General features: G+C 45.7%; 2 long non-coding RNA genes across 2 annotated transcripts; both read right to left on the reverse strand.

Annotated features, from left to right (window-relative positions):
• Positions 1–19,886: 19,886 nt before the first annotated feature.
• On the reverse strand, positions 19,887–20,609 carry LOC147327212 (uncharacterized). Its single transcript, XR_015130017.1, has 3 exons — positions 20,394–20,609; positions 20,115–20,320; positions 19,887–20,035 (listed from the first exon to the last, which is right to left on the reverse strand). It is a non-coding gene; the product is annotated as an uncharacterized LOC147327212 (long non-coding RNA).
• A 4,380-nt stretch (positions 20,610–24,989) lies between these two features.
• LOC147327213 (uncharacterized) lies at positions 24,990–25,721 on the reverse strand. Its single transcript, XR_015130018.1, has 3 exons — positions 25,549–25,721; positions 25,270–25,475; positions 24,990–25,190 (listed from the first exon to the last, which is right to left on the reverse strand). It is a non-coding gene; the product is annotated as an uncharacterized LOC147327213 (long non-coding RNA).
• Between the last annotated feature and the right edge of the window lie 1,457 nt (positions 25,722–27,178).

Below are 27,178 nucleotides of genomic sequence, written 5' to 3' on the forward strand. Positions count from 1 at the left end.
TCCTTTTTCCAAAAAGGAGTTGACAGAACACCATCTCCATGAAAATACTTGCTTATTACTTCTTTAAAAATTCTTAGTTTTCATAAAAAGTTAAACATTATTATTATTATTGTTAATCTCAAGTTGCATTATATTACCAAAATTATTCACTTGGCTGCCTTCACACACATGAACCTGAGTAACATCCCACCTTAGTTCATTTACAATGACAGCAGCCCACCTTTTGCAGCTATAACTCTTTGGAGCTATAAGGCTTTCCACAATGTTTAAGAGTGTTTATGGGAATTTCTGACCATTCTTCAGAAGCACATTTGTGAGCTCAGACACTGATGTTGGATGAGAGGGCCTGGCTCAGAGTCTCTGCTCCAATTCATCCCAAAGGTGTTGAGGTCAGGACTCAAGTCTTCCACACCAAGCGCATTCATCCATGTCTTTATGGACCTTACTTGTGCACTTGTGTGCAGTCATATTGAAACAGGAAGAGGCCATCCCCAAACTGTTCCCACAAAGTTAGAGGCATGAAATTGTTCAAAAAGTCCCTGTATGCGGAAGTATTAAGAGTTACTTTCACTGGACCCGAGGAGCCGAGCCCAAGTCCTAAAAAACAACCACACACCATAATCCCCCCTCCACACAACTTTACACTTGGCACATCCAGTTGCACAATCACCGATCTCCTGGTAACCGACAAACCCAGACTCAGATGGAGATGTGGTATCGGTTATTTCAAAGATCACGTCTCCACTGCTCAAGATTCCGGTGACAGTGAGCTTTACATCACTGCATCCAACACTTTGTATTGAGCTTGGTGATATAAGGCTTGAATTTAGCTGTTCAGCCTTGGAAACCCATTCCATGCAGCTCTCTACGCACTGTTCTTGAGCTAATTAGAATAGAATAGAATAGAATAGAATACTTTTATTTGTCAATTTCTTCAAATGTACTTGCCATACAAAGGAATTGAAATTACATTTCACACTGTCCCATGCGTAGACATTGACAACAATAAGGTGCAGATGCACAACAAAAACAGCCCTAACAATAAAGTAATAAATAGTAATATAATAATATAAATAGTGCTAAAAGAAATACTAAAAATATATATATAGCAGCAGGTGTGTGCAATTGCAATGCAAGTCAGGAATGTTTTCAGTTCTTGGTTCAGAGAGTGTTTCCTTGTTGGAGAGTGTGCGTGGGGGGGGGGGGGGGGGGGGGGGGGGGGGGTAGAGTCCAATTCTGTCTTCCTATACTTCTGCCAATCTGGTGATTCTGCTGGCTGGGAGCCGGGAGGGAAGAGAGTTCAGCAGTCTCACAGCCTGGTGGATGAAGCTGTTGGTGAGCCTGGTAGTGCGGGAGTGGAGACTTCTGTATCTCTTTCCAGAGGGCAGGAGGCTGAACAGACAGTGCGCGGGGTGGGTTGCATCGTTGACAATTGTGATGGCTTTGCGGGTGAGGCGAGTGGTGTAAATGTCTTGCAGGGAGGGGAGTGGTACACCAACTACAGTGGGGCAAAAAAGTATTTAGTCAGCCACCGATTGTGCAAGTTCCCCCACCTAAAATGATGACAGAGGTCAGTAATTTGCACCAGAGGTACACTTCAACTGTGAGAGACAGAATGTGAAAAAAAAATCCATGAATTCACATGGTAGGATTTGTAAAGAATTTATTCGTAAATCAGGGTGGAAAATAAGTATTTGGTCAATAACAAAAATACAACTCAATACTTTGTAACATAACCTTTGTTGGCAATAACAGAGGTCAAACGTTTACTATAGGTCTTTACCAGGTTTGCACACACAGTAGCTGGTATTTTGGCCCATTCCTCCATGCAGATCTTCTCGAGAGCAGTGATGTTTTGGGGCTGTCGCCGAGCAACACGGACTTTCAACTCCCGCCACAGATTTTCTATGGGGTTGAGGTCTGGAGACTGGCTAGGCCACTCCAGGACTTTCAAATGCTTCTTACGGAGCCACTCCTTTGTTGCCCGGGCGGTGTGTTTTGGATCATTGTCATGTTGGAAGACCCAGCCTCGTTTCATCTTCAAAGTTCTCACTGATGGAAGGAGGTTTTGGCTCAAAATCCCACGATACATGGCCCCATTCATTCTGTCCTTAACACGGATCAGTCGTCCTGTCCCCTTGGCAGAAAAACAGCCCCATAGCATGATGTTTCCACCCCCATGCTTCACAGTAGGTATGGTGTTCTTGGGATGCAACTCAGTATTCTTCTTCCTCCAAACACGACGAGTTGAGTTTATACCAAAAAGTTCTACTTTGGTTTCATCTGACCACATGACATTCTCCCAATCCTCTGCTGTATCATCCATGTGCTCTCTGGCAAACTTCAGACGGGCCTGGACATGCACTGGCTTCAGCAGCGGAACACGTCTGGCACTGCGGGATTTGATTCCCTGCCGTTGTAGTGTGTTACTGATGGTGACCTTTGTTACTTTGGTCCCAGCTCTCTGTAGGTCATTCACCAGGTCCCCCCGTGTGGTTCTGGGATCTTTGCTCACCGTTCTCATGATCATTTTGACCCCACGGGATGAGATCTTGCGTGGAGCCCCAGATCGAGGGAGATTATCAGTGGTCTTGTATGTCTTCCATTTTCTGATGATTGCTCCCACAGTTGATTTTTTCACACCAAGCTGCTTGCCTATTGTAGATTCACTCTTCCCAGTCTGGTGCAGGTCTACAATACTTTTCCTGGTGTCCTTCGAAAGCTCTTTGGTCTTGGCCATGGCGGAGTTTGGAGTCTGACTGTTTGAGGCTGTGGACAGGTGTCTTTTATACAGATGATGAGTTCAAACAGGTGCCATTCATACAGGTAACGAGTGGGGGACAGAAAAGCTTCTTACAGAAGACGCTACAGGTCTGTGAGAGCCAGAGATCTTCCTTGTTTGAGGTGACCAAATACTTATTTTCCACCCTGATTTACGAATAAATTCTTTACAAATCCTACCATGTGAATTCATGGATTTTTTTTTCACATTCTGTCTCTCACAGTTGAAGTGTACCTCTGGTGCAAATTACTGACCTCTGTCATCATTTTAAGTGGGGGAACTTGCACAATCGGTGGCTGACTAAATACTTTTTTGCCCCACTGTATCCTCTCAGCTGTTCTCACAATGCGTTGTAGAGCTTTTCTGTTATAGTCAGTGCAGCTACCGCCCCACACAGTGATGCAGCTGGAGAGGATACTTTCAATAGTTCCTCTGTAGAATGTAGTCAGGATGGGTGGTGGAGCACTTGCCCGCTTGAGTTTGCGCAGGAAGTAGAGGCGCTGTTGTGCTTTCTTGGCCAGTGATGCTGTGTTGGTGGTCCAAGAGAGGTCCTCACTGATGTGCACCCCCAGGAACTTGGTGCTGCTCACCCTCTCCACCGCAGCGCCGTCGATGGTCAATGGGGGGTGACAGGTGTGGCCTCTCTGGAAGTTGACAATAATCTCCTTGGTCTTACTGACATTTAGCAGGAGGTTGTTGTCTCTACACCACGTGGTCAGGAGCTCAACCTCTTTCCTGTAGTGGGTCTCATCGCCCTTGGTGATGAGCCCCACCAGCGTTGTGTCGTCCGCAAACTTCACAAGGTGGTTGGAGCTGTAGGTTGGTGTGCAGTCATGTGTCAACAGGGTGAAGAGCAGAGGACTGAGCACACAGCCTTGTGGAGCCCCCGTGCTCAGGGTGATGCTGTTTGAGACCTTGTTGCCCACACGCACCGCTTGAGGCCTCTGGCTGAGGAAATCCAGCAGCCAGTTGCAGAGGGAGGTGCTGAGGCCCAGTCTGTCCAGTTTACAGATGAGTTGTTGTGGTATTATGGTGTTGAATGCTGAGCTAAAGTCTATGAACAGCATTCTCACATATGAGTCTTTCTTGTCCAGATGAGTTAGGGCCGGGTGGAGGGCAGAGCAGATTGCATCCTCTGTGGATCGTTTTGCTCTGTATGCGAACTGGTGTGGGTCCAGGGTGGGAGGTAGGGTGGATTTGATGTGTGACATGACTAGTCGTTCAAAGCACTTCATAATAATGGGTGTCAGTGCCACGGGGCGGTAGTCATTGAAACAGGCTGGGGATGGTTTCTTTGGCACAGGTATGATGGTGGCAGTCTTGAAGCATGATGGGACAGTGGCTTGCCTCAGGGAGGTGTTAAAGATGTCTGTGAAGACATTCTTCAGCTCCTCTGCGCAGTCTTTCAGCACACTACCAGGGATGTTATCTGGACCCGCTGCTTTCCGGGCGTTGATGGTGATGAGTGTCCTCTTCACGCTGGCAGCAGACAGGCACAGAGGCTGGTCGTGTGGAGGTGGTGGTGTTTTCTGTGGGCGTGTGTTGTTCTGTGCTTCAAATCGTGCAAAGAAGCTGTTCAGGTTGTTGAGCAGAGTGGTGTCGCTCTCACAGCTATGCGCTACAGGCTTGTAGTCTGTAATAGCCTGGATGCCTTGCCATAGGCTTCTTGCATCCTTGCTATCATTGAAGTGGGAGGTTATCTTGTGTGTGTAGTCCTGTTTCGCTTTCCTGATGCCACGGGACAGGTTGGCTCTCGCTGTTCTCAGGCCTATTTCATCCCCAGCTCTGAAGGCCTTGTCTCTGGCCTTCAGCAGCCTGTGGACATCTCCTGTTAGCCATGGCTTCCGGTTGGCTCGAGTTGTGATACTTTTCACTTGTGTTACATCATCAATGCATTTGGTGATGTATGAGCTCACCGTGTCTGTGTACTCCTCGATGTCTATGATGTTATTGTAGGTGGCTGCTTCCTTGAATATGTCCCAATCAGTTGACCCAAAGCAGTCTTGAAGAGCAGAGGTGGCCTCCTGTGGCCACACTCTTACCTCTTTCATAACAGGTTTGATGACCTTCACTCTCTGTCTGTATGCTGGCATTAGCATAACAGTGAGGTGATCAGAGGTGCCGATGTGGGGGAGGGGGATGGCTTTGTATGCTCCTTTTTCCTGTGTGTAGACCAAGTCCAATATGTTGTCTCCCCTTGTTGGAAAATGTACATGCTGATGAAACTTTGGGAGAACAGTTTTAAGATCAGCATGATTAAAGTCTCCTGCGAGGATGATGAAACCGTCTGGGTGTGCTGTTTGTTGCTCACGGATGGCCTGATACAGTTCGTTCAGCGCCGCATTTCTATCGCTGTTGTTGCTAGATGGAGGTATATAGGTAGCGACCAACAAGATCGAACTTACCTCCCTGGGCAGATAGAAAGGGCGACACTTCACGATCATGAACTCCGCCAGTGATGAGCAGTGTTTGCGTACTACAGTGGCATCACGACACCACTCGTCACGGATGTAAACACAGACCCTGTCACCTCGGGTCTTGCCTCCGTCTACGAGAGCCCTGTCGGCTCTGTAGCATGCTAGCTGCTCCAGTTGTATGGTCGACTCCGGAATGTTGTCATTAAGCCATGTCTCGGTGAAAACTAGCACACAACAGTCACTTACTTTGCGATTCGCTGATCTCAGAAGTCGTATGTTGTCCATTTTATTGTCCAGAGATCGTACGTTGGCTAAGAGGATCGATGGTATGGCTGGGCGAGTTGGCTTAGCCTCAAGCCTGACTCGGACACCTCCGCGCTTGCCCCGCTTCCTTGTCCTAGCGCACCGCTTTCGACACCTCCTTGCCCGGGGAGGGTTAGCAGGCGAGTCCGGTGAGTTGCTAGGCCAGCTAGCAGGCTGTCGCAGAAGTCCTATCTCCCTTAGCATCTCAACGTTAGTGTTCAAAACTTGGCAAATCTTGCTTCTCCGAATGTGTAAGAGAGCCTGACGACTGTACACATATTCCGACGTGGACTGGCGAGAAACACTTGCAGAAAGACACTTACTTGACGAACAAAACATCGCATTTTCAGGAGAGCGTGAGGTCGCTGCGTCTACACGCGCCGCCATGTTATAATTGAAGGCCGCATGAAGTTTAGAGGTCTGTAGTTATTGATTCTGCAGAAAGTTTGTGACCTCTGCAACCTTCTGCCATGATTTTACATGGCCCACCACTCTGTGGCTGAGTTGCTGTTGTTCCCAATCACTTCCAGTTTGTTATAATACTGCTAACAGCTGACTGTGGAATATTTAGTTGTGAGGAAATTTCATGAATGAACTTGTTGCACAGGTGGCATCCTATAATGGTACAATGCTGGAACTCACTTAGCTCTGAGCTCAACCCATTCTTGATTTTATACACCTGTGACAGTGGAAGTGATTGAAATACATTGATTCAATTATTTAGATTACCGATTTAATACTTTTGACAATATAATGTATGCTTGAGGAAATTACAGCATTGTGCAAAAGTCTTGAGCCAATATTCATTTATGATCATCTTGCAAAGAGAAGAGAACAAAAAAAGGAAACATTCAAAGAGGAGCCTTGAATTTCTTTCAAGAAGCCTGGAGAACTGTTCCTGAATGAAATGACAAGAAAGCTGTCCCATGCCTTACATACATGTATATTTCCACTTTAATAATCAGAAATTTCCCCTTTTCCCAGCAAAATATTAAAAAAATGTGGATCAACTCTAGACAAATACAGTATGTGTTATTGTATGCTTTTTTTTTCTCATATTTTTATTGAGAGACAAGTGTACAGTGGTTTACAATGACAATACAATCTGTTCCCCTCACATATTTTTTAGTTTTTCTTACATGAACAGATACGATAACACACACACACAGGCACACCCACACACACGCTTAAATAAACAAACAAAACAAAACCTAATAAGAAACCCAAAACAAACACAAACAACAAACCCCAAAACACACAAAAAAAAAGAAAAAAAGAAAAGGGGGGGGGGGGGGGGAAGAGATATGATATTAATCAGCTGGTAGAGCGTGTAATGACTTGCAATAGTCTACGAAGGGGCCCCAGATACGATAAAATTCTCTGTATTTGCCCTTCGCCACAAGGCCTATCTTTTGCAATTTAAGAAATGACATCACATCTCTAAACCAAAAAGAAACTGAAGGTGGCTTTGAAGATTTCCAAAGGAGTAAGATGCAACGTCTAGCCAAAAGTGATGTAAAGGCTAAAATTTTGAACTGTGTAGGGTCGGTTAGACCAGTGTTGACTGGAAGCCCAAAAACAGCTAGAAAAGGGTCCATGCAGATTTGGGTCCCAAGAGCCTTGGAAAGAATAACTGAATACTGACTCCAGAAGCCATGGAGTCTTGGGCACAGAAAGAACATATGGCCTAGGTCACATGGGGTGGCATGACATCTCTCACACTGATCCATCACTTGTGGGTAAATCTCAGACAGACGAGACTTTGAATAGTAAACCCTGTACAACACCTTGAACTGGATAAGTTGTAACCTGGCACAGGACGTACTATAACGGACATTGGATACTGCCTTCTCCCATTGCTGATCCGAAAAAATTACTCCTAACTCCCGCTCCCAAGCCCCCCTAATTTTAGCAACTGAATGGACATTTAAATCCATAAGTTGTTTATATATTAAAGATATAATTGACTTCTTATTGGGTTTAAGGGATAAGAATTCCTCCCACGGTTGGACATTTGGAAGAAGAGGGTAGGAGGGGAAGAGAGCAGAAGTGCAATGCCGTGCCTGAAAATAACGGAATAGATTGGTAGCCGGAAGATTTGTTTCTGAACACAGGTCTAAAAAAGTTAAGAAAGTACCATCTTTATAGAGATCCTTAAACGTATTAATACCATGATGCTTCCACTGTACATAGGTACCATCAATGAGGCCAGGAGTAAACAGATGGTTCTGCGTGATGGGCATGTGTACTGACGCAGAGATGTACTTAAAATGACTCCTGAATTGTGACCAGACCCTTAGACTAGACTGTACCACGGGATTTTGGGTGAAATGAGAAGGCTTAAGTGGTAGTGGAGAGAACAATAAAGCTTCTAAGGATGAGGAAGTGCACGACAGGCGTTCCAGTTTGCACCACAGCAGATCTTGAGATTCAAGCCAATGGGTCAATTTGTGAACATGAGAGGACCAATAGTAAAATAAAAAGTTAGGCAAGGCAAGACCACCATCAAATGTCAGTCTCTGTAATAATGATTTCCTCACCCTGGGGTGTTTCCCTCCCCACAAAAACAATGTAACTAGCTGGTCTAACTTTTTGAAAAAAACTTTAGGTAAAAATATAGGAATACTCTGAAACAGAAATAACAATCGAGGCAAAATGTTCATCTTTACAGCATTGATCCGACCAATTAGGGACAAAGGTAGCGATTTCCATCTCTGAAAATCCAATTGAATTTGAGTCATTAAAGGGGAGAAATTGGAAGAGTATAGAGAAGACAAAGTACGAGTCACGTTAACTCCCAAATACTTAAAGCCGGCAGGGCTAAGTCTAAAAGGAATGTCAGATTGTTTAAGTGTAAGACTTAAAGAATTTATGGGGAAACATTCACTTTTAAGAAGATTTATTTTGTAACCTGACAGAGAGCCGAACTTGTTTAATGGAGACACAATCGATGGTATGCTAGATAAGGGATCAGAAACATATAGAAGCAGGTCATCTGCATATAAAGACAATTTTACGTCAAGGCCTGACCGGGAAATACCACGAAAATGAGGAAGAGCCTTCAAAGCTATAGATAGGGGTTCAATTACAATAGCAAAAAGTAGACTCCTAAAATGGCGGCGCGTTAGCTAGACGCACACTTCCCTCCTCCGTGAATCTTTGCCAAGACACCTAACGTAAAATCAACTTTTGAAGTTAAACTCTAACGGTATCCGCGCTTAGGACTCTTTTATGTCGTCTGCACCAGGTAAATCGGGCAGGGGTCGTGGTAAACCCTCACAACCTAAAATTGATTTCGGACCAACTAAACAAAGTGGAAAAGCTAAAGCTAGCGCCATGTCGGAAGAGTCAATTAGCGCTGAAGAGGAAGGACCAAGTCACGCTCCGATTCTTGAAGCTATCAAAGACTTGAAAACCGACTTCTCCAACAGGTTTGACGGAATAATGGCTGCAATTGAGGGAGTGAGAAACGAGGTCGGAGAGTGTAAGGAGCGTATTGTAAATGTCGAGACACGCATTTCCGACACTGAGGACACGGTCGATAGCCTTCAGAGAAAAGTCCAGAGTCTCGAAAAGAAAACCAGAGATATGGAGAACAAAGTAATGGACTTGGAAACAAGGGCCAGGAGGGCTAACCTGAGACTGGTGAATTTACCGGAGAAGGTGGAGGGAACGGATGCTTGCGCATTTCTGGAAACCTGGATCCCGGAGACGCTGGACATCCCTCTGCTGAAATCAAAGCTATTCCTGGAAAGGGCGCATCGAATCGGCCCGAGAAACGACCCAAACGCCCCCCCAAGAACACTGATCATGAAATTCCTGAGCGATAGGGATAAGGCAATGGTGCTGAAAGCGACCAAAATCAAAAAGCAAATACTCTACGAGGACAAACCGGTGCGGTTTATCTCAGACCATGCCCCAGCCAGTCTGGTCTATTTGGATCCAGGGCTAGTACGAGATCCCCCAAAATGGAAATTTCAGCAAAAATGGATAAAGGACAAAGACCTACTGGCGTACCTTGACAAACAAATTACTGATTACTTTGAGCTCAATACTTCTGAAACATCTCCGTGTATTAGATGGGAAGCATTCAAAGCCTTCATTAGAGGCCAAATAATTAGCTTCACAAGCTCAAAATCTAAGAAGGCCAGACAAGAGCTGAAATTATTGGAATCAAAAATTAAAGCTACTGAGGATATGTACTTTAAGAACCCCTGTCCCAAGCTGCACCAAAGTTTGCTGTTATTAAGAACCCAATATAATGAAATCTCAGCTTCAAAAGCTACAGCTAACTTATTAAAACTTAAGCAGTCCGTTTTTGATCAAGGGGAGAAATCAGGTAAAATTCTGGCTTGGCGTATAAAACAATTCCAATTGGAAAGATCAATCACTGCACTTAAAAATGATAAAGGGGAAACGATCTCTGACCCTGCTGCAATAAGTGACTCTTTCAAGGCCTATTATGAAAGGTTATACAGTTCTGACTTAAACCCAGGTGAACCAGACCCCAATTTTTTCACTTTTCTTGACAATATGAATATCCCCAGAATAGAAGAAGAGGAATCCTTGAGACTGGGGGCTAAATTGACTCTGGACGAAATCTCAGAGGCAATAATGAGTATGAATTCTGGAAAGGCTGCAGGGCCAGACGGTCTGCCAATTGATATCTATAAGAAGTTTGTATCCAAATTAAAGGCACCCCTTTTGGAAATGTTTTCTGAATCTGCTCAAAAGGGGATACTCCCACCCACTCTGAGAGGGGCCTTAATTACACTTCTTCCCAAACCTGGAAAATCTAATGATAAATGTGAAAACCTGCGGCCAATTAGCCTCTTAAACTCAGATTTAAAGGTACTCTGTAAAATTCTAGCAAAGAGACTGGAGGGCCTTTTGCCAGACATCATCAAGGAAGATCAAAATGGGTTCATGGTTGGGCGTCAGGGATTCCACAATGTTCGACGAGTGTTAAATATTTTACACGAGCAAGGGGGGTCTTCAGATACAGCTTTCTTGGCACTAGATGCCGAGAAGGCTTTCGATAGGGTGGAATGGCCCTATTTGCTTGAGGTTCTTGGTCGCTTTGGTTTGGGAGTGGGATTCTGTAACTGGGTCAGGCTTCTATATAATAACCCATATGCAGAAATAATTACCAATAATGTTATCTCAAAACCAGTTGAGATTGGAAGAGGTTGTAGACAAGGTTGCCCCCTATCCCCCCTTTTATTTGTAATTGCAATTGAACCACTTGCTATTGCTGTAAGAGAACACTGTGTGATCACGGGTATAGAGATCGGAGGGTTCGACCATCGAATAGCTCTTTATGCTGACGATGTGATCCTCTTTCTTAAAAATCTGGGAAAATCTATTCCAGCCATTTTAGACCTAATTGGAAAATTTGGACATATTTCTGGTTATAAAATCAATAAATCAAAATCTTCTATAATGCTTTTGAACTCAGAAGAAAGGATGAATCCACCTAAATACACCTGCCATTTTAGAAATGTGAATCAGTTTACTTATCTAGGTATTCAGATTGTCCCGAAATTGGAAGAGGTGGTGAACCATAATTATAGTCCAATTATGACTGACATATCCAAATCAGTGGAGAGATGGTCGAGTCTCCAAATTTCACTGATTGGTAGAATAAATATACTAAAGATGAACGTGCTCCCTAAGCTTCTGTATCTGTTTCAGAATATCCCCTTGCCACCCCCCTCAGACTTTTTCCTTAAAATAAGAAAACTGTTTAATCAGTTTTTATGGAATAACAAGCGTCCCAGACTTCGCTTATCACTTTTGTACTTGCCCTTTGATGCAGGAGGGCTGCAATGTCCTAACATGGTTTGGTATTACTGGGCAGCCCAGTTAAGAACTATAATGTTCTATTATGCTGCAGAAAAGCCCCCCGCATGGAGAACTATTGAGTCTCTCTCTCTTAGGCTTCCACTTCCTACATATGTATACTCTGATAAATATAATAAACTCAAAGACATTACGCTTAATCCTATAGTTAAAAACATGATTTATATCTTACATGTCACTCAAAGATATTTAAACGTAAAATCTCCCCTCTCCGTTTTTAGCCCGATTTGGGGCAACAATTATTTTGCCCCGGGTAGGGCGGACGGTGGTTTTAAAATGTGGGCAGACTCGGGGCTGGGACTGGTGAAGGATGCTTTCGGGGGTGATGGAAGACTTTTAAGTTTTGAACAACTAATCTCTAAATTTAATATTCCCCGAAAGCACTTTTTCAAATACCTACAGTTTAGGAGTTTTATCAGGTCTTATCATAATGATTTTACACATATTCCCCCGCTGTCCACATTAGAGAACCAAAAACCCCAGTGGTAGAGGGATGATATCAGAATTATATAACTTGATGATGACATCCTCTCCTGATTCATCTGCTGCTAAGCTTGAAGCTTGGAGGTATGACTTACAGGAGGACTTGACAGTGGAACAATGGAGTAGAGCATGTAAGCTAGCCCAAACACAGACAGGGAACACATGTCTAAAATTGCTACAATTTAATTGGTTGATGAGAGTGTACATAACACCAGAAAAACTTAACAAATTTAATATGCAGATTCCTGTAATAGATGTGAAGAAGATAAGGGCACATTGCTCCAATGTTTATGGTCATGTCCAAAAATAAAGGAGTTTTGGGAAGAGGTTGGAGCAATGATAAAGGAGATTTTGTCAATTAAACTTGTGATGGATCCCAAACTTTTCCTACTGGGATTATATCCTGTAGGGTGTAACATAGATCATTTTGAAAAAATCTTCATAAACATGGGAATACTACAAGCAAAGAGAGTGATAGCTCTAACGTGGAGGAGTCTTGGCAAACCAAGTATTTCACATTGGTTCAGAGAATTGTCTTTATGTTTACCATTAGAGAAAATTACATATACTCTAAAAGATAAACAAGAAATTTTCCAGAAAATTTGGGGGCGCTACATCCAGTATATTGGGAATAAAGATCTATCTGGTTTACTGTGTGAGACAGGGACAGCCTAGCTATTCCCTGTACAGGACCACAACCATATGCTGCAATCTGAAAATTATTCTTTAAAATCTGTCAGAGGTCTCATGGACTCAAGTGCTTTCATTGAATGTACCTTGTGTTTCGTTTATTGTGTAAATTTGTTTGTGTATGTACTTTATATATGTATATATGTAAAACTTTAATAAACATAATGTTGAAAAAAAAACAATAGCAAAAAGTAGGGGGGACAGGGGGCAACCCTGTCTCGTGCCGCGTGACAATGAGAAGTAGCCAGAGGAAACACCATTTGTATAGACACTGGCTTGGGGTGCCTTGTACAACAGTCGAATCCATGAAATGAATCTGTCCTTGAAACCAAATCTTTGCAAGACCGCAAAGAGAAAGCTCCACTCCACACGATCGAAAGCTTTCTCAGCATCAAGTGAGATAACTACTTCTGAATTAGTGGTCGAGTGTTGGGAAAGAATGACATTCAAAAGCGTGCGGACATTAAAGAACAGCTGGCGGCCCTTAATAAAGCCATTCTGTTCATCTGAAATAATAGTAGGAAGAACCTTTTCAAGGCGAATTGCTAAAATTTTAGCCAAGACTTTAACATCAACATTCAGCAGTGAAATAGGCCTATACGAGGTGCAAGACGTAGGATCCCTACCCTTCTTTAAGAGAACAGTAATTAGTGCTTGAGACAATGTAGGGGGCAATAGACCACGTTCAAAAGATTCATTATACACTGAAAGAAGTAGTGGGGCTAACTTGTCTACAAATGTTTTTAAAAATTCAACTGAAAACCCATCAGGTCCTGGTGCCTTACTATTGTGCATGGTCTTGATTGCATGCACAATTTCATCCAACCTAAAAGGGGCATCTAATTGTTCAGCTATAACAGGATCGACAGTGGGCATTATAAGACCGTTAAAAAAGAAATCCATCTCAGAGGCGTCAGCAGCAGATTCAGATTCATATAGGGAGGAATAATACGTCTTAAACACCTCATTGACTTCCTTTGAATCAGAGACCAAGTTGCCTGCCGCATCTTTAATTTGAGAAATTAATCGAGAAGAGGCCTGACGTTTTAACTGATGGGCCAAAAGCCTTCTGGGCTTATCACCATGTTCATAATAAGTCGCACGCGCACGAAGTAAGAGTCGTTCAGCATCTGCTGTAGAAAGTAAATCAAATTCGGTCTGCAAGTCAAGTCGTCTTTTATGCAAATCAGGAGTGGGACTGTCAACAACCTGTCTATCTATGTCACAAATTTGTGTAGTCAAAGTTTGAAGTTTGGCTTTGTGGCTTTTAGTGGAATGGGCAGAGAAAGAAATTATTTGCCCACGCACCTATGCCTTAAGAGATTCCCAAAGCAATGACCTCGTAACAGTATCGCTGTCGTTAAACACCATAAATTCATCAATTGCGGATTTGATAAAGGTAACAAACCCCTCATCCGAAAGCAACAAAGAGTTAAATCTCCAGGGTGAGGAAAAAGAGGACTGGGCTATGAGCTTGATGTCAACGCTAAGTGGTGCGTGATTGGAAATGACAATAGGATGATATGTAGATGACAGTACTTTTGGAATAAGGGAACCGTCCACAAAAAAATAATCAATCCGCGAAAAGGACTGATGTACCTGAGAAAAGAAAGAGTACGCTCTGGTAGTAGGGTTAGAAAACCTCCAGGGATCTACAAAACCATTCTGAGACATAAACTCTGAAATAGACTTGGACATAGAGGATTGGGTCAGGGTCCGAGGATTCGAGCGATCTAAGGCAGGATCAATAACACAGTTTAAGTCACCACCCAATATCAAAAGATGAGTATCAAGGGGAGGGAGACTACTCAAAAGTGCATCTGTAAAACCTGGATTATCAAAATTTGGCGCATACACATTGACTAAGAGGACGGGTACATTGTACATGGTGCCTACAACAACCAAATATCTCCCGTTTTTGTCAGCTTTAATCTCAGAGGCTGTAAACTGTGCCCTTCTGTTTATTAAGATCGCCACCCCCCTGGCTTTTGAATTAAACATTGAATGGAAAGTATGACCCACCCATGGGCACCTGAGCCTAAGATGATCCCGATTTCGCAAATGGGTCTCTTGCAAAAACATTACATCACTCTTTAAACGTTTAAGATGCGAGAATATTTTAGATCGTTTAATTGGGCTATTCATACCTTTGACATTCCAAGTTAAAAATCTAATACCACAATTGCCTAAGGACTGACCTGAAGTACTGGTCATTGCAGAAAGATAAAAGAGAAAATACTTATTTCTTCACCCCCAAAGAAAGAACAAGTGGGAAAAACACACTCACACTCACCTTGGCCTCATCTGGCGAGACGAAGTCGCGCTGCATTCCTTGATAAGTGATCCGTAGTCTTGCCGGATAGAGGATCCCAAATCGGACTCCCTGGATGCCGTGAAGCTGGCGACGGACCTCATTGAAAGCCGCACGGGCCCGCGCTGTCTTAGCGGTGTGGGAACACAGAAATGGTCATATTATTTATCTGCACCCTCTGCAGCTCCCTGGCCTTCTGGAGAATCCTAGCACAGTCCGCGTAATAGTGCAGCTTCACAACCATAGCACGGGGGCGTTCACCGGTGTTAGGTTTGGGGGCCAAAGTTCGGTGGGCTCTGTCTACAAGCGGCTCCTTCCCAAGCTGAAATGCCTCCATCAACAGCACAGACACATCTGTAGCAGACAGGACGTTCTCCTCTGGCACACCAACAATGCGTATATTATTGCGGCGAGACCTGGACTCCAAATCCTCGCATTTATTCTCCAATTTGGCCAACTCCTTTGACATCGCATCCACTTTGGCTTGGAGGTGGACAATATCATCCGTGCATGTGGAGAGAGACTGTTCCATCTCCGTAACTGTGCTCCTGAGGCCAGCGAATTCCTGCCGCATGGTAGTTATATCTGAGGAAAGGTCCGTTTTTAGTTGCTGTATGTCGGACCTGATAGACGTGAGATTCTCCGCAAACGCTGCCGTCAGTTCCTTTTTAAACAGTGCTGAAATTTCTTCACGAAGTTCAGAGAGGAGTTCAGCCTTCGTGAATTTTTCCGTATCGACGAGCGGCGTGTCGGGTGACCCAGGCAGTGGCGAAGTTTTACCACGAGGCGGGGATGCAGTGTTAGCAGCAGGCCGCAAGTTCGGCTGAGAGGTGCTTGCGCTCTTATTAACCTTACGCGACATTGTAAACACAAAAAGCAAAAACAGTCTTGTCTCGGAACTATACAAAAAGAAAAAACCCGTCAAAATGTGCCTGGAAATGCTAGATAATAACTAGACTCTGCAGGAGCTACGCTCGGTGCGACCTACGCCATAGTCACCTAAACCAGAAGTCCGTGTTATTGTATGCTTGTCCCTTTTAACACCTAAATATACAGTGGCTTGCAAAAGTATTCGGCCCCCTTGAACTTTTTCACATTTTGTCACATTACAGCCACAAACATGAATCAATTTTATTGGAATTCCACATGAAAGACCAACACAAAGTGGTGTACACGTGATAAGTGGAACGAAAATTATATATGATTCCAAACATTTTTACAAATAAATAACTGCAAAGTGGGGTGTGCGTAATTATTCAGCCCCCTTTGGTCTGAGTGCAGTCAGTTGCCCATCGACATTGCCTGATGAGCGCTAATGACTAAATAGAGTGCACCTGTGTGTAATCTAATGTCAGTACAAGTACAGCTGCTCTGTGACGGCCTCAGAGGTTGTCTAAGAGAATATTGGGAGCAACAACACCATGAAGGGATAAAGTTATTGAGAAATTTAAAGCAGGCTTAGGCTACAAAAAGATTTCCTAAGCCTTGAACATCCCACGGAGCACTGTTCAAGCGATCTTCTTTGCAAAACAGCTCCAGCTCAGTCAGATTAGATGGACAGCGTTTGTGAACAGCAGTTTTCAGATCTTGCCACAGATTCTTGATTGGATTTAGATCTGGACTTTGACTGGGCCAGTCTAACACATGGATATGTTTTGTTTTAACCCACTCCATTGTTGCCCTGGCTTTATGTTTAGGCTTGTTGTCCTGCCGGAAGGTGAACCTCCGCCCCAGTCTCAAGTCTTTTGCAGACTCCAAGAGGTTTTCTTCCAAGGTTGCCCTGTGTTTGGCTCCATCCATCTTCCCATCAACTCTGACCAGCTTCCCTGTCCCTGCTGAAGAGAAGCACCCCCAGAGTGTGATGCTGCCACCACCATATTTGACAGTGGGGATGGTGTGTTCAGAGTGATGTGCAGTGTTAGTTTTCCGCCACACATAGCGTTTTGCATTTTGGCCAAAAAGTTCCATTTTGGTGTCATCTGACCAGAGCACCTTCTTCCACATGTTTGCTGTGTCCCCCACATGGCTTGTGGCAAACTGCAAACGGGACTTCTTATGGTTTTCTGTTAACAATGGGTTTCTTCTTGCCACTCTTCCATAAAGGCCAACTTTGTGCAGTGCACGACTAATAGTTGTCCTATGGACAGATTCCCCCACCTGAGCTGTAGATCTCTGCAGCTCGTCCAGAGTCACCATGGGCCTCTTGGCTGCATTTCTGATCAGCGCTCTCCTTGTTCGGCCTGTGAGTTTAGGTGGACGGCCTTGTCTTGGTAGGTTTACAGTTGTGCCATACTCCTTCCATTTCTGAATGATCGCTTGACCAGTGCTCCGTGGGATGTTCAAGGCTTGGGAAATCTTTTTGTAGCCTAAGCCTGCTTTAAATTTCTCAGTAACTTTATCCCTTCATGGTGTTGTCGCTCCCAGTATTCTCTTAGACAACCTCTGAGGCCGTCACAGAGCAGCTGTACTTGTACTGACATTAGATTACACACAGGTGCACTCTATTTAGTCATTAGCGCTCATCAGGCAATGTCTATGGGCAACTGACTGCACTCAGACCAAAGTGGGCTGAATAATTACGCACACCCCACTTTATTTATTTGTAAAAAACGTTTGGAATCATGTATGATTTTCATTCCACTTCTCACGTGTAAACCACTCTGTGTTGGTCTTTCATGTGGAATTCCAATAAAATTGATTCATGTTTGTGGCTGTAATGTGACAAAATGTGGGAAAGTTCAAGGGGGCCGAATACTTTTGCAAGCCACTGTAGATGAACTGGTGACGCTGTAACACAACAAACTAAGAAGAATACATCTGAGTGCCACATTTAACTAGAGGGCTGGGGTGATAAAGTAAACCAACTTGGTCACTTGAAGGTTAATCAGTTCAGCAGACACTTATTGCCCCAGTAGTCTTCAAAGTGACAACATGCATTACACTCTTTATAGCATAATTACATTTTGACAGTCTCATATATGGTTGTAAATCCTCCCCTTATCTGTAACAACAACTGGAGCTAAAAATGCCCACTTTATCCCTTTTCTGCACCTCCCTCTGATGATTTATATGCACGCAGTTGGTGGCATTTTGAAGCTCACTGAGTATGACAGGGACTAAATGGCAGGAAGTCCAGGCCATTAGTATGTGTCTTGCTGGGTGCTGCTGACATATCATGCCCTGCGCGTGGCCCTGCCTTTGAGTCTGGACTGTTATGTGATATATCGCCACAGATTAAGCAACAGGAGTCCAAGAAAGTTGAAATCAATGTGGACTGATAATCGAACAGCTGAAGACTTTCTATTTTTAACAGTGCTCAACTCTGACGTCATGTCAGGAAGGGTACAACCAGTCATGGTTACAGCGCTTAGAAAATCCAACAAACAGGAGGCAATCAGGAGCTGGCACTAGCAGGCAGAAAACCGTATTGGCAGGCATCAAGGGTAAAAGCAGAAATAAAAGCACATCAAGCAGGCAAAGACTGTCATTCACTGAACTGGTAGCCTCACTGGGACTGAGAGCCCTAAGAACAAGTTGATCAGGAATTGTCAACACAAATCAGGCCGACAAGATCATATGTAGCACACAGTATGTAAATATGGCACTCTGAACTAACTGCTACACATATAGATGCAACAAATAGATTGCTTTTTAAAGTGCAACTGCTGTTTAATGACCATGTTTACCTAGCATGTGTTATGTGAATTACAGGAAAATATCACAGAGTCTTTGCCTGTGTGGTTCACAGCAGCGGGGGTTCTTAACTCAGAAAATCCTTCTAAAAGGTTCTTTGGTTTTTTTGGTTTTATTTCAGTTGTTGGATTCTGCTGTAAACCAGACTTACTCATTTCAGAGTGTTACAGAACTTTCTGTAATGCAGAGCTATTGTAATGACTCTTCAGCAGGCCTCATTAAATGAAGTCTGGTGGGTGGTTGTTGCTACACCAACTGCACATTTAAGCTGATGTGACTGCAGCACTGCAGATCTGCCTCTCTGTGTTCCCGTTGTGTACATGTCTAATAAGAGCAATGTTCTAAACGGGTTAGGCAAACCGTGATTAAAAAGAAGAATATGCAGTAATACAGTTAAAATACCATTATAGCAATTGTCCATCATATCTCAGCATAGGGGAGCCTTTATCCTTAGACTGGACTGTCCCAGGCTCACTCTGTTGGGCTGTTAGACTTATGTAGCTAGTGTGCGTAAGGGGATTAAAAAGTCTTTATTCGAGAGGTAAAAACTGAGTGACGATAAAGACAGTCATTCACATATGACAAGGAAATTGTTGCAGAGTGCTCCCCCAATCGCTGTAATTTGGAAATAGTTGGCTTTTCTAACGCTGTGTAAGTATTAGAGCAAGAAGTTCTGGTGACCTGCGTCCACAAAGATGGAAAAGGTCCCTTTCACTGTTTTCCATGCCACCGAAGACAAAAATGTGTGTTCTTAAACCACTACCCACAAAAGCTCGCTAATAAACATCCTGTTGTAACTGGGACCAGTATCAATGTGTCACTTTGGGAGCTGCATTTTTCTCATTAATATATTCTTATTTGGTTAGTATTATGTGTAACATGCTGTATGTTGATTATCTCCAAAACAAAAACTACTGACAGGTGAAGTAAATAACAATAATCTTCTCATTGCAACATATTTTTTACTTTTAAACTTTGCTACAGCTAACCTATAGCCCACCTTCCCAACGGCAGAGCAATGCACCTTTGCAAAAACTGTTAAAAGATCAAGAAACCACATCACAATACAATCAAGCATAAACAGCTCAGTCCAGGGCTCAAACGAGCTGCTGCCTGTACCCTGGTGCCGCAGGATATCCCCGGAGGTCCTTTGTCCATGGACGGGTCAGCACTGTTTCAGCAGCACAAGAGGAACCTATGGAATATAAGGGAATTTGATCACATCAAATTCTTTTTGTTGATCTTTTGTATGACTGTCACGGCGACGGATGGCCGGTACTGAATAGGACTCAGGTGCAGAAACCCAGAGCGGAGACAGTAGATGATTTAATAGTTTATTACGGTTAAGTGCAAGGGGAACAAAAAAAGGGAAACGTGGCAAAGACAGAAAATGACGAGACGTGGAGCCTTGGTGTGGCGTGCCCAGGGGAACGTGGCTAGGGCGAGGGAACGAGGCCTGAGAAGTGGAACGGAGCTGAGTGGGGAACAGTCACACTGAGGGGAGAGGATATAGGAGTTAGGCAGGTAGTGAAGGCAGCTCAGAAGTGGCCAGTATAAGAGCAGCAATTCTTACTTGCAGTTAGGGACCTGGAGTGTTTGAGAGGGGGATGATGAAGATCCAGGGGAGGCTGAGTGGCGTGGAAAGGCTGACCTGAGATCCGGGGCTCCAGATGGAGTGTGATGGCAGGAGGGCAGGCAGGTGAGGCACAGAGGGATTTCCAAAATGATCACTAGGTATTCCGAGTCCGGAGGTGGAGTGAGCCAGGGTGGGTACAGCAACTGTAGCACAAAAGAGTCTTTGTTAGTAAGATGAATCACAGCGAGAATTTGAAACACAAGACCTGTTACCAACATGGGTTGATGACGAACTGGCAGTGAGTGAACATCGATGTGTGGTTTAAATCCCTCTGGCTTGATAGCCTGCAATAGGCTCCAGGTGTGCAGGAGCTGGAGTTGGCCCTGCCCAGGGGCGGATCCCAGGTCAGTTCAGGAGCCTAATGGAAACTCCAGCCACCCACCGTAGACCATGACAGTACCCCCCCCTCAAGGGACGCCACCCGGCGGCCGACCGGTCCCCAGCCCGCGACGTGACCTGAAAAAAATCAGAGACAAGAGCAGGATCAAGGATAAACGAGCGAGGAACCCAGGCACGTTCCTCAGGCCCATACCCCTCCCAGTCCACCAAAAACTGGCGACCCCGACCACGGCGACGGACGTCAACGATCCGCCGAACCGTATAGGCCGGATGACCATCGATGAGCCGGGCGGGCGGAGGGGGGTCGGAAGGCGGGCACAGCACGCTGGACAGCACAGGCCTGACTTGGGAAACATGAAAAACCGGGTGAATCCGCAGACTGGGAGGAAGCTTGAGCTTCACAGCAGAGGGCGAGATGACCGAGTGGATGACATACGGCCCAATAAACCGAGGAGCCAGCTTGCGGGAGGAAACCTTAAGGGGAACATCCTTAGCCGACAGCCACACCTTCTGCCCTGGAGCGTACCGAGGAGCTGGCGACCGTAGACGATCTGCATAGCGGCAGTGGCGGGCAGCAGCTTTCTTCAGTGCCTCCTGGGTCCGAGTCCAGACGCGGCGGCAGCGCTGGAGATGGTGCTGGACGGAAGGCACAGCCAAATCAGCCTCTTCCTCAGGGAAGAGGGGAGGCTGATAGCCCAGGGACGCTTCAAATGGAGAGAGACCAGTGGATGCGGAAACATGAGAATTGTGCGCATACTCCACCCATGGGAGATGTGCTGACCAGGTAGCCGGGTTATGGGAAACCATGCAGCGGAGCATGGACTCCAGCTCTTGGTTGAGCCTCTCAGTCTGCCCGTTGGTTTGAGGGTGGTAACCAGAACTGAGGTTGGCTCAAGCACCCAGGGCAGAGCAGAAAGATTTCCAAACCTGGGATGTAAACTGAGGTCCCCTGTCAGAAGTGACCTCGGCAGGAATCCCGTGGAGTTTGAAGACGTGGTCAACCATCAGTCTTGCAGTTTCCGTGGCAGTGGGTAGTTTCTCCAGGGCAACGAAGTGAGCTGCTTTTGAAAACCTGTCGATCACAGAGAGTATCACTGTTTTACCTGCTGACCTAGGCAGTCCAGTGACAAAGTCCAGGGAAATGTGGGACCAAGGACGAGAAGGTACGGCTAGAGGTTGCAGAAGACCGGATGGTCGCTGATTTCGGGTCTTGTTCCTGGCGCACACGTCACAGGCAGAGACGTAGTCCCGCACATCATGTTCCAGAGTTGCCCACCAGAAGTGACGACGTAGTAGTGCGATGGTGCGGCCGATTCCAGGATGGCAGGAAAACCGGGAGGTATGAGCCCACTTAATTACAGCCGAACGGGTTGCTGTGGGAACGAAGCGGCGGCCCGGAGGACCTGTGCCAGGGTCTGGTTCATCCAGTAAAGCACGCTGGATGGATTCCTCTATGTCCCAGGATAAAAACGCTACGCGGCAGGAGGCAGGAAGCACAGGAGCTGGTTCGGTGGGTTCAGCGTCAGGGTTGTAAAGACGAGACAGGGCATCAGCCTTGGCGTTCTTGGAACCTGGACGGAAAGAGATGGCAAACTTGAAGCGATCAAAGAACAGAGACCAACGGGCCTGGCGGGCGTTTAGACGCTTAGCTGTTTTGAGGTAAGTAAGGTTTTTATGATCTGTGAAGATGGTGAATGGGTGTTCAGCTCCTTCCAATAGGTGACGCCACTCTTCCAGGGCTAACTTAATAGCCAGCAACTCTCTGTCTCCTACATCATAGTTGCGTTCAGCTGACGAGAGTCGACGTGAAAAAAAGGCACATGGGTGTAACTTGGCCTTGGAACCTGAATGCTGTGAAAGGACCGCTCCGACGCCGACGTCGGACGCGTCTACCTCTAGAACAAATGGCTTGGAGTGATCTGGGTGACACAATACTGGAGCTGAAGTAAATAGGCGCTTGAGCCTACTGAATGCTACCTCAGCTTCAGGTGTCCAGATGAACTGTCTTTTGGTGGATGTGAGTGTAGTGAGAGGAGTGGCTACCTGGCTGTAGTTGCGAATAAACCTCCGGTAGAAATTGGCAAAGCCGAGGAAACGTTGTAAGTGCTTGCATGACGTGGGCGTGGGCCACTCTAGGATCGTGCGGATCTTGGCTGGATCAGTCCTCACCTGCCCTCCTGCGAGTATATAGCCAAGAAAAGTGACAGATTGTGCATGAAACTCACATTTCTCGGCTTTGACGTAAAGTCGGTTTTCCAGGAGGCGTTGGAGGACTGCTCGGACGTGGACATGGTGTTCCTGGGGGGTCTTGGAGAAAATGAGTATGTCATCAAGATAAACAAAGACAAACTGGTTCAGGTAATCACGGAGCACGTCGTTGACCAGGTTCTGAAAGACAGCGGGGGCATTGGTTAACCCAAACGGCATGACCAAATACTCAAAATGACCTAGGGGCGTATTAAAAGCCGTTTTCCATTCGTCCCCCTCCCTGATGCGGACAAGGTGGTAGGCATTGCGGAGATCCAGTTTGGTGAACACGGTGACTTCATGGAGGGGTTCGAAGGCTGAGCTGATAAGGGGTAAAGGATATTTGTTTTTAATGGTGATGTCGTTTAACCCTCTGTAGTCTATGCATGGACGGAGTGATTTATCCTTCTTTTCCACAAAAAAAGAAGCCGGCGGCCACTGGAGAGGAGGATGGGCGGATGATACCTGCAGCTAATGACTCGTGGATGTACTTTTCCATGGACTCTCTTTCTGGTCTGGAGATGTTGAATAGCCGGCTAGAGGGAAGCGGAGCACCAGGTAGAAGGTCGATAGCGCAGTCATAAGGCCTGTGGGGTGGTAAGGACGACGCTTTGTCTTTACTGAAAACTTCCTGGAGGTCATGGTACTCAGGTGGGACGAGTGTGAGGTCAACCGGATCAACGCCCGAGGTGTTAGTGTCAGGGGCACCCGGCGGTAGGGCAGACTTGAGGCAGTGGGCTAGACAAAAAGGGCTCCAACTAGCGATTTTACTTCCAGACCAGTCTATATGAGGGTTATGTTTCTGTAGCCAGGGGTAGCCTAGGATGAGTGGTGAATCAGGAGAAGAGAAGGTGAATAAGGTAATGGCTTCATGGTGGTTTCCAGAGGTGACGAGGGTTACGGGGCCAGCCTGATGGGTTATCTGAGAGAATATTTGATCGTTTAATGCGGTAACAGGGATGGGAGGATCGAGAGTCTTGAGTGGCAAATGAAGGCGTCTAGCGAGAGCTAAATCTATTAAATTTTGCTCTGCTCCGGAATCAACGAGAGCATGGAGGGGGTGAGAAACCTTATTTAGACACAGGGTGACTGGTAGAATTAACCGGGGTTTGGAACTGAAAGAGGATCCGCCCACCTGTATCCCCGAAATTACCGGCGGGCGGAGCCTTTTGGCCGAACCGAACACTGCGCTAACCTATGCTCCACTGAGCCACAGTAAAAACACGCGCCCGACCGAAGCCGTCGTTCTCGCTCCTCTGGTGTGAGACGAGAGCGGCCGATTAGCATAGGCTCCGGAGCGGCGTCCGTTTCCACGGAAACGGGAGCGGATGTTGACACCGGACGTGACGGTGGAGGAAGTGAAAACGTACGAGGCGCAGGTTTACGATGTTTCTGGTTCTTTTCTGCCTCCCTTTCCCTCAGGCGATTATCTATCCGAAGGGAAAGGGAGACCAAGTCTTCAAAGGATTTGGGCTCATCGCGGGAAGCGAGCTGGTCTTTGAGCTCGTCGTTTAAGGCGCGACGGAACACTCCCCGAAGGGCATGATCGGGCCAATTGGCCTCGGCGGCTGCAGTACGGAAGTCGATAATGAACTCTGCGACACTCCGGCTCCCCTGTTGCAACCCGAGCAACCTTTCATCAGAACTACCCTCCGATACTGGGTGAGTAAAGGTCTTTTTAAACTCGCACAGAAAATCATCAAACGAGCAGGTTGGGAGCGGGTGAGCCGACAGGTACGCCTCGGCCCATAACAGCGCCTTGCCCTGTAGCTTAGCCACCAGATATGCTACCCGAGCTGATTCGCTAGTAAATGAACGGGGTGAATGCGTGAACGCGAGAGAACATTTCAGTAGAAAGGCCGTACAGCGGCCCCGCTCCCCAGAGTACGGCTCGGGTTCTGGGAATGCAGCATCGCGAAACACGGAGCCCGAAGGGGTCGGAGCTGGGGAAGACTGGGGAGGTTCTGCCACGGGCGCAGGGGACGCGGAGGATGGGCCTGGAGGAGGGGAAAGAGCCGACTGAATCTCCTGCAGGGAAGCTAAGATCCTAGCCTGGGTCTCGCCTATGGCTTGACACCGGGTGTCGAGAACCTGCAACGCTTGCTCATGAGCCCCTAAAATGGCTCCCTGCTTGAAGACTGCTGCATGTACTGGGTCTGCTGAGTCCATTTGTTGGCCAGTTCGTACTGTCACGGCGACGGATGGCCGGTACTGAATAGGACTCAGGTGCAGAAACCCAGAGCGGAGACAGTAGATGATTTAATAGTTTATTACGGTTAAGTGCAAGGGGAACAAAAAAAGGGAAACGTGGCAAAGACAGAAAATGACGAGACGTGGAGCCTTGGTGTGGCGTGCCCAGGGGAACGTGGCTAGGGCGAGGGAACGAGGCCTGAGAAGTGGAACGGAGCTGAGTGGGGAACAGTCACACTGAGGGGAGAGGATATAGGAGTTAGGCAGGTAGTGAAGGCAGCTCAGAAGTGGCCAGTATAAGAGCAGCAATTCTTACTTGCAGTTAGGGACCTGGAGTGTTTGAGAGGGGGATGATGAAGATCCAGGGGAGGCTGAGTGGCGTGGAAAGGCTGACCTGAGATCCGGGGCTCCAGATGGAGTGTGATGGCAGGAGGGCAGGCAGGTGAGGCACAGAGGGATTTCCAAAATGATCACTAGGTATTCCGAGTCCGGAGGTGGAGTGAGCCAGGGTGGGTACAGCAACTGTAGCACAAAAGAGTCTTTGTTAGTAAGATGAATCACAGCGAGAATTTGAAACACAAGACCTGTTACCAACATGGGTTGATGACGAACTGGCAGTGAGTGAACATCGATGTGTGGTTTAAATCCCTCTGGCTTGATAGCCTGCAATAGGCTCCAGGTGTGCAGGAGCTGGAGTTGGCCCTGCCCAGGGGCGGATCCCAGGTCAGTTCAGGAGCCTAATGGAAACTCCAGCCACCCACCGTAGACCATGACAATGACATTTATTTAAAAGCACTTTTCCCATGGTGAAGCCTATAATAGTCAATGATATAAACTATGGTGAGAGATTTGGGTTAGTGATTTCAAAAGAATGGAATTCTATATACATTTTTGATTCATTTCAGTACTGAGGTAAATATATTAGTAACTTCTCCAACTTCAAATAAAAAGGTCTTCCGTGGAGTGCATCCCCACCAGCCCCACATGTACACCTGTATTAACAATTCGCAGATACTTCAGGTCTAACAAATATGCAAACATGACAAATATGCTTTCTCCTAAGTGTAGCCATATACACACCACTAATACTAAGGATGAGGCATGACATCAGTTTATTTTTAAAAAATCATGTTTATTCAAAGTCAAATGGTAAAAAGTAGGACCACAATCAAAGACATGATACAGAAATGAACAGACGGGCAGACGGTTAAATTGGGAAAAGTGGAAAACACACTGAGAGACACTGAAGGGCCACAGAATTGAACAGAAAGAAAAGAAAACACAAGTAATGAAGATAAACTAGGGGAAAATGAAAGATGAGGTGTTAAAAGAACGACACAGAGACACATCCGAAGTATGAGGCAGGAACAGAATGGAGAAGAGAGACAGGACGGGAGAGGATCGGAGTGAGAGGCAGAGACTGGGCAACAGGCAAAAGAGAGTAGACAAGAACAAAGCCGGAAGACCGCATATTACTCGTGGCAGACTCTGTCATGGAGTTAATGGGGTTTTGCCACTTCCTATCATCCCAGTGCCTTTTGAACCGTGGCCTTTGCATACAGAAAGATCATTAACTCCCCGCTCTGCCTCCTTCAGGGCCCCTTGTCTTCTCTTCATCTACACGATGTCTTGTCAGCAAAAGCCAGGTGTCTGCCCCAGCAACCCCTCCTCCCCTAAATCTGCACTACGCACTTTTTGTAGAAATACACCCATATAAGCAGGCTGAATCACAAAGAACGAGAGCGTTTCTAGTTAACTGTGATGTGGCTGAAATCGTCAGTTATCAATTAACCGAGGGTGGAGAAATCAGAGGGAAAAAGCAACTAGTTGTTAAAACTGTACTTACATCAGAAAAACCTTTTTTACATTATTTATTTATTTAAATATGCGGTGTTATTGTCACAGCATTCTTAAAAAATGGCACTGGTAATAGTTGTGGGGTTTTGTTAAGACTCCATCTGGTTAAAATAGACTAATAAAGTGGAACTAATGAGGTTAAATGATAGGATCAGAGGGCAGTCACTGTCACATCTCATTTCTGCTTTTAGTACAGCTCATAGTAATAATGTAGTAATAGGTACAATAAGGTGACAACAAGAAGGTAATGTGGAAATGGAACATTATGAAACATTTAATTACAAAGGTGATATCAAAGTAAGTATCTTGTATCAATAGTAGTTGTAGCTGAGCAATATTACATGTAATTAGGTACTGATGTTACAGAA

This window comes from Aulonocara sp. 'chitande type north' Nkhata Bay, linkage group LG6, assembly GCF_057382095.1.
Source record: "Aulonocara sp. 'chitande type north' Nkhata Bay isolate Kocher_YH1m ecotype deep benthic linkage group LG6, A_spYH_male_GT1.1, whole genome shotgun sequence".
In the NCBI taxonomy this organism is placed as follows: domain Eukaryota; kingdom Metazoa; phylum Chordata; class Actinopteri; order Cichliformes; family Cichlidae; genus Aulonocara; species Aulonocara sp. 'chitande type north' Nkhata Bay.